Below are 9,601 nucleotides of genomic sequence, written 5' to 3'. Positions count from 1 at the left end.
GTTTTCGCCAAAAAACATTCCCGGGTCATTTACATTATCATTCGCTTCTTCGGCTTCATCTTCCTCATCATTTTCTTCTTCATCTCCATCTTCGTCTTCCTCTTCCTCATCATTCTCTTCTTCATCTTCATTTTCATCATTGTTCTCTTCTTCGTCTTCATTTGCATCGTCATTTTCTTCTCCAGGTTCATTTGCATCATCCCGCTCTTCTTGAGCTTCGTTTGCATCATTGTTGAGCTGACGGCTCCATTTCCTGAGACAGCAGCAGAGCACAAGGAGCAGGACCAGGACTGCAGCAACGGCCCAGCACAGCCAGTGTTGCAAGGCAGAGAGGAGCAGGGATGGCCAGGCAAAGCCGCTCTGCTCCTGGCTGCTCTGCTCCCGGCTCCTCTCCTCTATCTCCTGCCACAGCCGAGTCATCTCCTGTTTCATCATCTGCGCACGCTGCTCCATGCGCTCGTGCGTCTCCTCATCCAGCTCATAGCCCACCAACTGCACGTTGAGGGTAAGAATTTGAAAAAGCCCGACGAAAAGGTCCAAGAGAGCCATGTCCTGCAGGAGAAGGGAGAGAAGGGGCTGAGTGGGGCTGGGCGGGAGGGAGGGGGCAGGTGAAGGGGGAGAGGGGCCGGGGGCCGCCAGGAGCTGGGGGCAGGTAGGAACGGGGCCAGCTAGCAATAGAGCCACGATAGCCACTTGTTGACTCCCCTGCTCCTCCCATCCCCAAGTAGGGGAGAGACATGAAAGGGAAGGGAGGAACTCGTGGAATGAAACAAACACAGTTTAATAAAATAGCAAATGATCACTAATACACCGCTAGTAAAAAGAATGTATATAAAATGCAAATAAAACATAAAAAGCAACCAGTGCAATTGCTCTTGAACTCTGTCTGCACCAAGCAGCCCGTCCAAGGAAGCAGCACCCTCGTCCAGAACAAGCCATCCCAGAGAGAGAAGAGAGAAAGAGGCAGAAAGGCCCAGAGGCCTCTGCAAAACAGCAGAATGGTGAAAGACTGAAATAAAGAACCTCCCAACCAGAACTCCTCCAAACAGGTCTCCGTCCAAGCTCTGACACTAGCCGAAAGATCCCGATTCTCCTTAAATAGGAAGCATGATGCTAGTGGCATGCAACAGCCTAAGTGATCTGCCTGGATGCTAGTCTGCCCCAGCTGTGCCCCTTTCCTGGTGGCCTTGCTTCTAGTGCGGGCAGTGGGCGGCTCAGCTTTGCTTGCCCGCCTTCTCCTGGATCCTGCCTGTTACGCAGTGCTCTCAGTTCTCTATTCCAGGACAATCGCATCTGCATCCTGGAGCCTCTTTCACCTCTGTGAAACCCCCCAGTATCTGACATCATAGATAAGTACCTGTAGGAATAGCAGCTCCAGGGGTGTTTATATCAAGAATGAGGCAGGTGGATGGTGCTGGCACAGAATTCTAGCTGCTTTGCAACTTAGTAGTATGTCTGTGTTAAGCAGAGATTGCACAAATCATGTTGCACCTGAGGGCTCATGTGAAGCCACGTTTGGGATGCTCCAGTTTGAATGAAATACCTCGTGTGTGTGAATAAAGGATTAGTTCTGTAATTCTAGGCTTTGCATCCTGGCCTCTCTCCTGGGCTGGCACAGGCCAGTTTAAAAAGTTTCCTTATGCTTCCCACGGCAGGAAGACACTGTGAGCACAGCCAGCAGCACTCAACTCTGCCAATACCTGCTGGCCAGTCCCTTCCACAGCCAGCCCAAGGGTGTCAGGGACACAGGCCTTATCTCGCAGTTGCTGATGGTTTGTAGCTGCATTGTGTTCATGAAGCAGATACAAGTTCAATAAGTAGAAGCAGAATTTTGAAGATGTGGTTTGAGATGTCAACACATTTCGCTTACTAAGTAATGTGAAACATACAGTGTATTAAAAATCCCACAACCTTGTAATTCGAAGTGATTGATTCTATTCCAAACGTACTTACTTAAGCTAAATGATTAATATAAACCTTCAACTGGGCTCATCCAGTGATCTGTCATTAATAAAAGAGCAATACCATACAGCTGAGCTTGCATAGCAGAGAGAGGTCAGAGTAGGCTCATCCAGGTTGCCATCTCGAAGAAATGAAATGCTTGGCTTGTAGTCAAATTGTATAGAGTGGAGAAGGTCTACAAGAGCCATCCTAACCCTCCGCAAGTCCTTCAATAGGACTTTAGCAGCTAAAAGCTGTGCCAGGAATCTTAATGATGAGGGCTATCATCATTACCATTTTCCAGTGCTGAAGTGGAAGGGCAAGGGTCTGTGTATGAACCACTGGGATTTGGGACTGGTCTCACCAATGATTTTACTGTAGTGCAAAAGGAGTCACCTCTTATTTGGGGGGAGAATGAGTGAAAAAAAAGGGATGTTCATCAAAGTGCTTCTCTTCAGGACAGCCAGGCTCTCTCATCCAGGCTCTCTTGAGACAGTAAATGAATGCTAATGAGCCTTTGTCTGTTCTTCAATCAAAACAGTGCTTTGCTGCATTTCAGGAGATGATTTGGGCTTCAGAAGTGTCAGTACATTCAGCTGATTCACTTTAACATCAGAATACAACCAAAAGGATCATCAGTCTATATACAGGGCTCAAAATAAGGAAAAAAGACAGCTATGACAGAGTCCTCAGTAATTTAACAACAAACTGTACCAATGGAGATTTTTCAGAAGACAGTGCAAGTTGATTTCATAGACACTCATGAGAAGTATTAGGTAAGAACTAAGCAGTGTTTGTTTGAGCCCGGGTAATATTGAGCTGTTGCCTGAGTGCCTGAAAGAAGCATGGCACTCATCAGAACGCACATCACCAATTGTACTGGAACACAATTGGCACTTTTCACTCTCCTTCAACTTAAGTCCTTACGTCTGTGATGAGATTGCTTGAAATCCAAGTGTTGACTCATGTGGCTATTTACTGGGCTGTTGGCATCAAGGATGTCTCAAGCAGCCCTTCCATTTGGTATGATGAGGATGATAGACTAGTACCATAACACTCATTGTCAACTTCTAGCAGTCCATTATCCGACTTCGGGAACATTCAGGCAGCTTAGATGCATTTCAGACATTAATCTCAATAGAATGTAATGCATTGGAGAAGAAATTAACCACAAATGCATTTTTTCACAAGCCGTAGGAATGCATGTGGTAGAGGCTAGGGAAAAGTTTCTAAATGTTTAAAAATATCCGTACTGTTTTTGTTGAAGTGCAGTCTTTTATACCACGAAGGGATTAACTGGGACATGTTTACTGAGGTTTCCTGTTACCCACTTTGTGTTTACACATGTAAACTGTGCATGCCATTCAGTCAGTGCAGCAGTCGCACCAACACTGGGCAAATTTTCCTTCACCACATCACACCTAGATCCTGGGCTGCTCCGGTTTGGAAGTCTGGCTTTATGCTCCCAGAAATATTTGGAGAATGTGACCGTTACAGTTAAAAAGTGTTCTTAGTGAAAAGGCATTTGTGAATAGATGGTCTCATTCCCACAGCTAAACAACTCTTTCTATTACAGCTCAGAAATTGGAAAGAAATGGAAAGGTGGAGCAGCCAATGCAAGTGGTGAGTGACATGTGCTATATATGTATATTATATAAATATTGGAACAAATTATTCTGGAAGCCGCTTTGACTCCTATCTGGTAATTTAATTTCTTTCTGAACAACAAAACCTTCTTACATATTCTGGTGACTGGTCAGTGATTACTTTTTAAATAAAATACCTGCAAATCACTCAGTAAAGGGAAAAAAGGCTTTAAAACAAAGAAATGCTTCCGACTTTCAAGTAATGCTGCCTCCTCCCATGTGTAGGAAATTCAATTTCTGTGTAAGCCTTTAAGCCAAGATAATTAAACAAACCAGGAACATAAATAAAATATCCACAAACAAGCACTGTCCTCCCATCCCCACTTATTTTTCTTAAATGGAAGAAAATTATATCAGCACACATAAGATGAACAGCTAGATTAGGTTGATGAACTTAATTAGCATCCTTGAAACACTAGTTCTATAATGTTAAAGAGTAACAAAATTAGAAGAGAAGACTAATCACACTGATGAATACACACGTCTGGAGCCACAGCTGGTATAAATCAACAACTACAAATCAAGTACTTGTCTTGTTTTGCTGGTGTCTGTCCGTGAGATCTTACCAGGGCTTTTACCATGAGGAAAAACATGCAATTTCAGTGATATGTGTGCTCAGCTTCATCTTGCCAAGGAGACAAAGATACTCCCTCTGCCTTGACTTAAGGCTTTGCTTTGACTTGCATCATATCATCCACAGACCCAGACCAATGTGCTTGGGTGCCTTACACCACCACAAGTGGCTGCCTTGGGAAGCATGGAGCAGCTTCAGGGACGGGTTGTGACAAGGTTTTAGGCTTGGATGCTATGCTAGAAGAAATTATGACTCTTCAACAGTGCGGCAGAAGACCTTTCATCCTCTTGACATGGGAGTTTCCTATGTGACTTCTGCAAAATTTCGCACTGTATTGGTTGAAATGGGGGTTGTTTAGTTTCCTGAAAAGATTACTTTTGGAGAAATATTAAAGACAGTGTCCTGCAAATTGAAGGTGGTTCATATACACTAACTACCTTTCTAATTAATGTTGTTCATCTGGTCCTAAGCAACTCTCTTAATCCAAAAACCCTGTCCTCCTCTTTATCCTTTCCCAAATTATTTCTTCATTCTAGTCTAACCTCATCAGTCTGCAGTTTACATTTCTCTTTGATCATTTTTATTCTCTCTATACTCAGAGCAGAAGACTTTGTCTCTCACATAGGCTGGGTCTCAATGACAGTATTTGTGAAACAAATCTCACCTTCAGTTCATAGAAAAGTGCATTTTTCAGCCTTGAGGGTATAAATATGGTTGCAATATGAGTGCAAGAACAGTCATCTTGAAATTCAATAAGAGAAAAAGGTACTGTGAACTTATATATGTATCCAATCTCTGTGTATGCTTGGGAAAAAAAAAAACAGCATAATTTTCATGGGGCACATCCCCGTGATGAAGGCTACTCGATGCCAAATTGAGCCTAAAGTAGAGAGTAGCACTGCATATTTCAGTTTTGGGATTTTTGAAGTTCAGGAAAAATTATACAGACCTGGATGTAGACAGCTTATTATAGACAATGCCACTAGTCCTCCTTTTCCCTGCCATTTAGATAGAAAATTTTGGACTGACCGTGTTTAGTGACCAGTCAGTCTCACCTCTGTGCCCAGTAATATCATAGGAAAGACACTTCTGGAAGATATGTCAAAACTTATGGAAGCCAGGGAGGTGATGAGGGACAGCCAACATGGCTTCACTCAAAGCAAATAGTGCCTGACTAGTGGCTTTCTACAATGGAGTGACTGCTTCAGTGAACAAAGGAAGAGCTACAGTTATCTTCTACTTGGACTTCTGTAAGGTCTTAGATACAATTCCCCACAACATTCTTACAACTAAAGAAGAAATAGGTTTGATGGATGGACTGTTAGATGGATAAGGAATTGGCCAGATGGCCACGTCCAAAGAGTTGCAGTCAATGGTTCAGTGTCCTAATGGAAACCAGTAACCAGTGGTGTCCATCAAGAGTCTGTACTGGGACCAATTTAATACGTTCATTGATGACATAGACAGTGGGATTGAGTGCACCCTCGGCAAATTTTCAGATGGCAACAAGCTGTTTGACGCAAACAATGTACTTGGGGGACAAGATACCATCCACAGAAACCTTGACAGGCTGATGGAGTAGGCCCATGTGAATCACATTAAGATCAACAAGACCAAGTGGAAGATCCTGCACTTAAGTTGGGGCGATCTCCAATATTAGTACAGACTGGGAAAAGCATAGATTGACAGCAGTCCTGCAGAGAAGGATTTGGGGATACTGGCAGATGGAAAACTGCATTTGAGCCAGCAGTGTGTGCTTGCAGCCCAGAAAGCAAACTGGGCTGCATCAAAAGGACCATGGCCAACAAGTCAAGGGAGGTGATTCTGCCCCCTACACAGCTCTTGGGAGACCCCACCTGCAGTGCTGTGTCCAGCTATGGAGTCCCCACTTTAAGAAAGACACGGACCTGTTTGAATGGATCCTTCTCCAAAGAAGGGCTACGAGAATGATCAGAGGGCTGGAGCCCCTCTCCTCTCGAGAAAGGCTGAGTAGAAAGATGGAGAGAGACATTTTACCAGGTCCTATAGTGATAGGACAAGGGGCAATGGTTTTAAACCGAAAAAGGGCAGATTTAGGTGATTGGAAATAAGGAACAGCATTGTAAGACACTGGAACAGGCTGCCCAGAGAAGCTGTGGATTACCATCCCTGTTCCTGTGCGACCTCACCTAGGTGTTCCTGCTCCAACGGGGCGATTGGACTAGATGATCTTTTGAGGTCCCTTCCAATCCCAAACATACTGTGATACTGTGTGAAGTGTTCAGGGCCAGGCTTGATGGGGCTCTGAGCAACCTGATCTAGTGCAAGATGTCCCTGCTCATGGCAGTGAGGTTGGGCTAGATGATCTTTGAAGATCCCTTCCAACTCAAACCGTTCTGTAATTCTATGATGCTGTGTGTGCATAACAGGAAATTACTCCCCAAATTATAAAAGACTCACAAATCCTGGAAACAGAAACAGGACCTCTAACAGATCTGGCTTTCATATAACAAATCCTAATTTCTCCAGACTGTTCTGTGAGAAATGGAAGAAAGTAGCGAGTGAAGGGGCAATATACTCAAACCATCACTGGTCTCACTCATATCCAATGGTCACTAGAAGTGAAATCAACTCTTAGGCTTACTAATGAGTCTCCTAATGCTCACTGGATTTATCTGGGCACTTCTGTAAATATTACAGAGTGACAGGTATTGCAATGACATGGAAAGCATATCACCCTTCTGCTTCCTCTTTGCTCTCTCTGTTCCCATATGATATATATGATGGTGGCCTGTGGTGACAAAAGACAGGATGAGGGGCAATGGGCACAGACTGAAGCACAGTAGGTTCCTTCTGAATATGAGGAGAAACTTCTTTACTTTGAGGGTGCCAGAGCCCTGGAACATGCTGCCCAGAGAGCTTGTGGAGTCTCCTTCTCTGGAGACATTCAAACCCACCTGGACAAATTCCTGAGCAATCTACTCCAGGTGAACCTACTTTAACAGGTAGGTTGGACTAGATGATCTCCAGAGGTCCCTTCCAACCCCAGCCATTATGTCATTCTGTGAAAACACACATATATATGTCTGTATTAAAAAAAGTGTACACAAGATATTCACGTAAGCAATGCATGCTTTAATTGCTTTGCCAAAAATTCTCCATAAGTGCCTCTTCTAAAGAAGCTGTGAACCTGCTATAGTAACATGAGTCACATGTAATATAGGAACTTCTCCAAGTCAAAAATAGTGAAGGCAACACCATTCAAGAGAAAAATAGGACAGATATAAAATGTGAGGAAAGAAGATTCAGACAAAATATTTTTCTATACAATTCAGTGTGCATATTTCCAGATATGATTAATATTTTGCATTTAAAGTTGTGGTGGGCCAACTCCAAACATCAGATAAGGCCCACACAGCTGCTGGATCACCTTCTTTCATCAGTGGTACAGGGTAGAGAATAGGAACACCGAAAGTGAGAAAGCTCATGGGTTGAGATATAAAGTTTAACGGGTGAAGGAAAGAGGGGGAACCCCCTCCCATGCAAAGCCACTAAGTGATGCAGAGGTAATCAATTGCCACTTCCCACAAGCAGACCAGTGCCCAGCCAGTCCCCCTAAAGACTCTTCCCGGCACTGAAGAATGGTAAATCCAATTCAGCCAGACCCAGTACAAAAGTCTGTAGTGAATCAGTCCATACCTTCTACAAGATGTTGTCTAAGACTTCCACAAGAACATGCTGGGTCATTTTTAGTGGGCCTTTGATCCTGCTTCAATACATCACATATATATTTTATGCCCCACAGCCTATGTACTTAATTTTATTTATTGTGGTCAAGGCAATACTATACATTTCTCAACAGCTCCTACTGACCTCTTGCAGCATCCCAGAAAACCTATGTATTTCAAGATGTTCATTTAGTCTGCTTTTGATTTTCCAGTCTGATGCAAATATTTAGTGACCTTTCCTTCCATATTTTGAGGGCTGATATCCTTCACCTAGTCGTGTGGCCGTCAGAAATATGCCTGCTGACCTATCATCTGATGTGCAACCTCAGAAAACCACAATGAATCAGCTTGTAAACCAGTGAGCAAGCAGCATGAGAAACATTATCATGATGAACAGGCTGTGCTCCAACCATTGTCTCAATTTTTTGTGCCCTGCCTGTGTTTACCAGGCTATTTGTGCTTCCCACACATTCTCACACCTGTGGAGCCTACTTCTAAATTGATATATACTATATCAAAACATAACTGGTATTGTTACTAACATATACTGGTAAAATATATTTTTCTGCACTCTTAACAAGGCATGTTTCCATGTGCCTATGTTCAGAGACATTTAAATATATGTATTTACTACTCCTCAAACGCTGATACTGGTATGTATTACTGAAAGGTAATTTGCTGTAAATGCAGTTATAAAGCTAAGCAACAAAGCCTTTTATATTTTTTATTCTTAGTCTAAAGCACTCTTTTGCATCCTAACGTGTATTTCTCTATTAAGAATATTATTAAAATTTAAAAATAAGAAAAGAAAGTGTTTGTGCTGTAAAATTATCTTCTGTTTTCCTATTTTATTTTATGCAGCTATGTGATCACAGGTCACTTAGTGATCACTAAGTGAACAGATTACCCTCCTGTTATTTGAATCTGAGATACCAAGTAAATGCCTTTGTATTTGCCACAGAAGTATCACAGACTACATATTTCATAATGATGTAGAGTGTTGATATGCATGTTAATCCCTTGAGCTCATTAGTAACAGGTATGAAAGGATGGACATCGATAAACAGTTGCTCTTCTGAAGAGAATTACTCATTATTTTCTCTCATTGTCTTCATTAGAGTTCCTGGGGATCTACATTATGAAGAACGAGAGAAGAAAATCACTTTTCATTTCTTCAGGAACAGACATTGTGTTTCATCAGAGAGTTGCAATTCATAATTAAAAGTCAGAAAGATTCAAGATGTATGTTTTCAGAAATTTACGACTGAAGTGCTAATATTGAGCCATCATTCACTAAAACTAATTCTCTTTTTGTGTACACCATTATATTCTCACTTTTATGACTGATAGTGATATACAATCAGAAAAAATGCAACATATTTGTGACTTTTATTTTGAAAGAGATGACATGTTGTTCAGACAAGGTACCTGTCCTCACTGTATACTCGTGGATGGTCTTTAGCTCTAAAAGGCAATTTTTGGTGAAAAGACATGAGCTGAAATGGATATATAAAAAGAGCATATCTATCTGTGGGCTTATTCTGGATCAATATGTAGTAAACCACTGAAACTCCATCTCTTGTAAATTCCCAAAACTTTAAAATTGTTTTAAAGTCTCTTTGTTTAAAATCAGGAGCGAATGGCTTTTCCATGCACTACTTGAACCTCTAGGCTTCTTCAGAAAATGAAATGATACAGTTAATTAAACCAAGGAATTTTGGGGAACAGGCTGC

Source organism: Nesoenas mayeri (genome assembly GCF_963082525.1).
Source record: "Nesoenas mayeri genome assembly, chromosome: Z".
Classification (NCBI taxonomy): Eukaryota; Metazoa; Chordata; class Aves; order Columbiformes; family Columbidae; genus Nesoenas; species Nesoenas mayeri.
The sequence above is the reverse complement of the archived record's forward strand: the minus strand, read 5'-3'. Positions refer to the sequence as shown.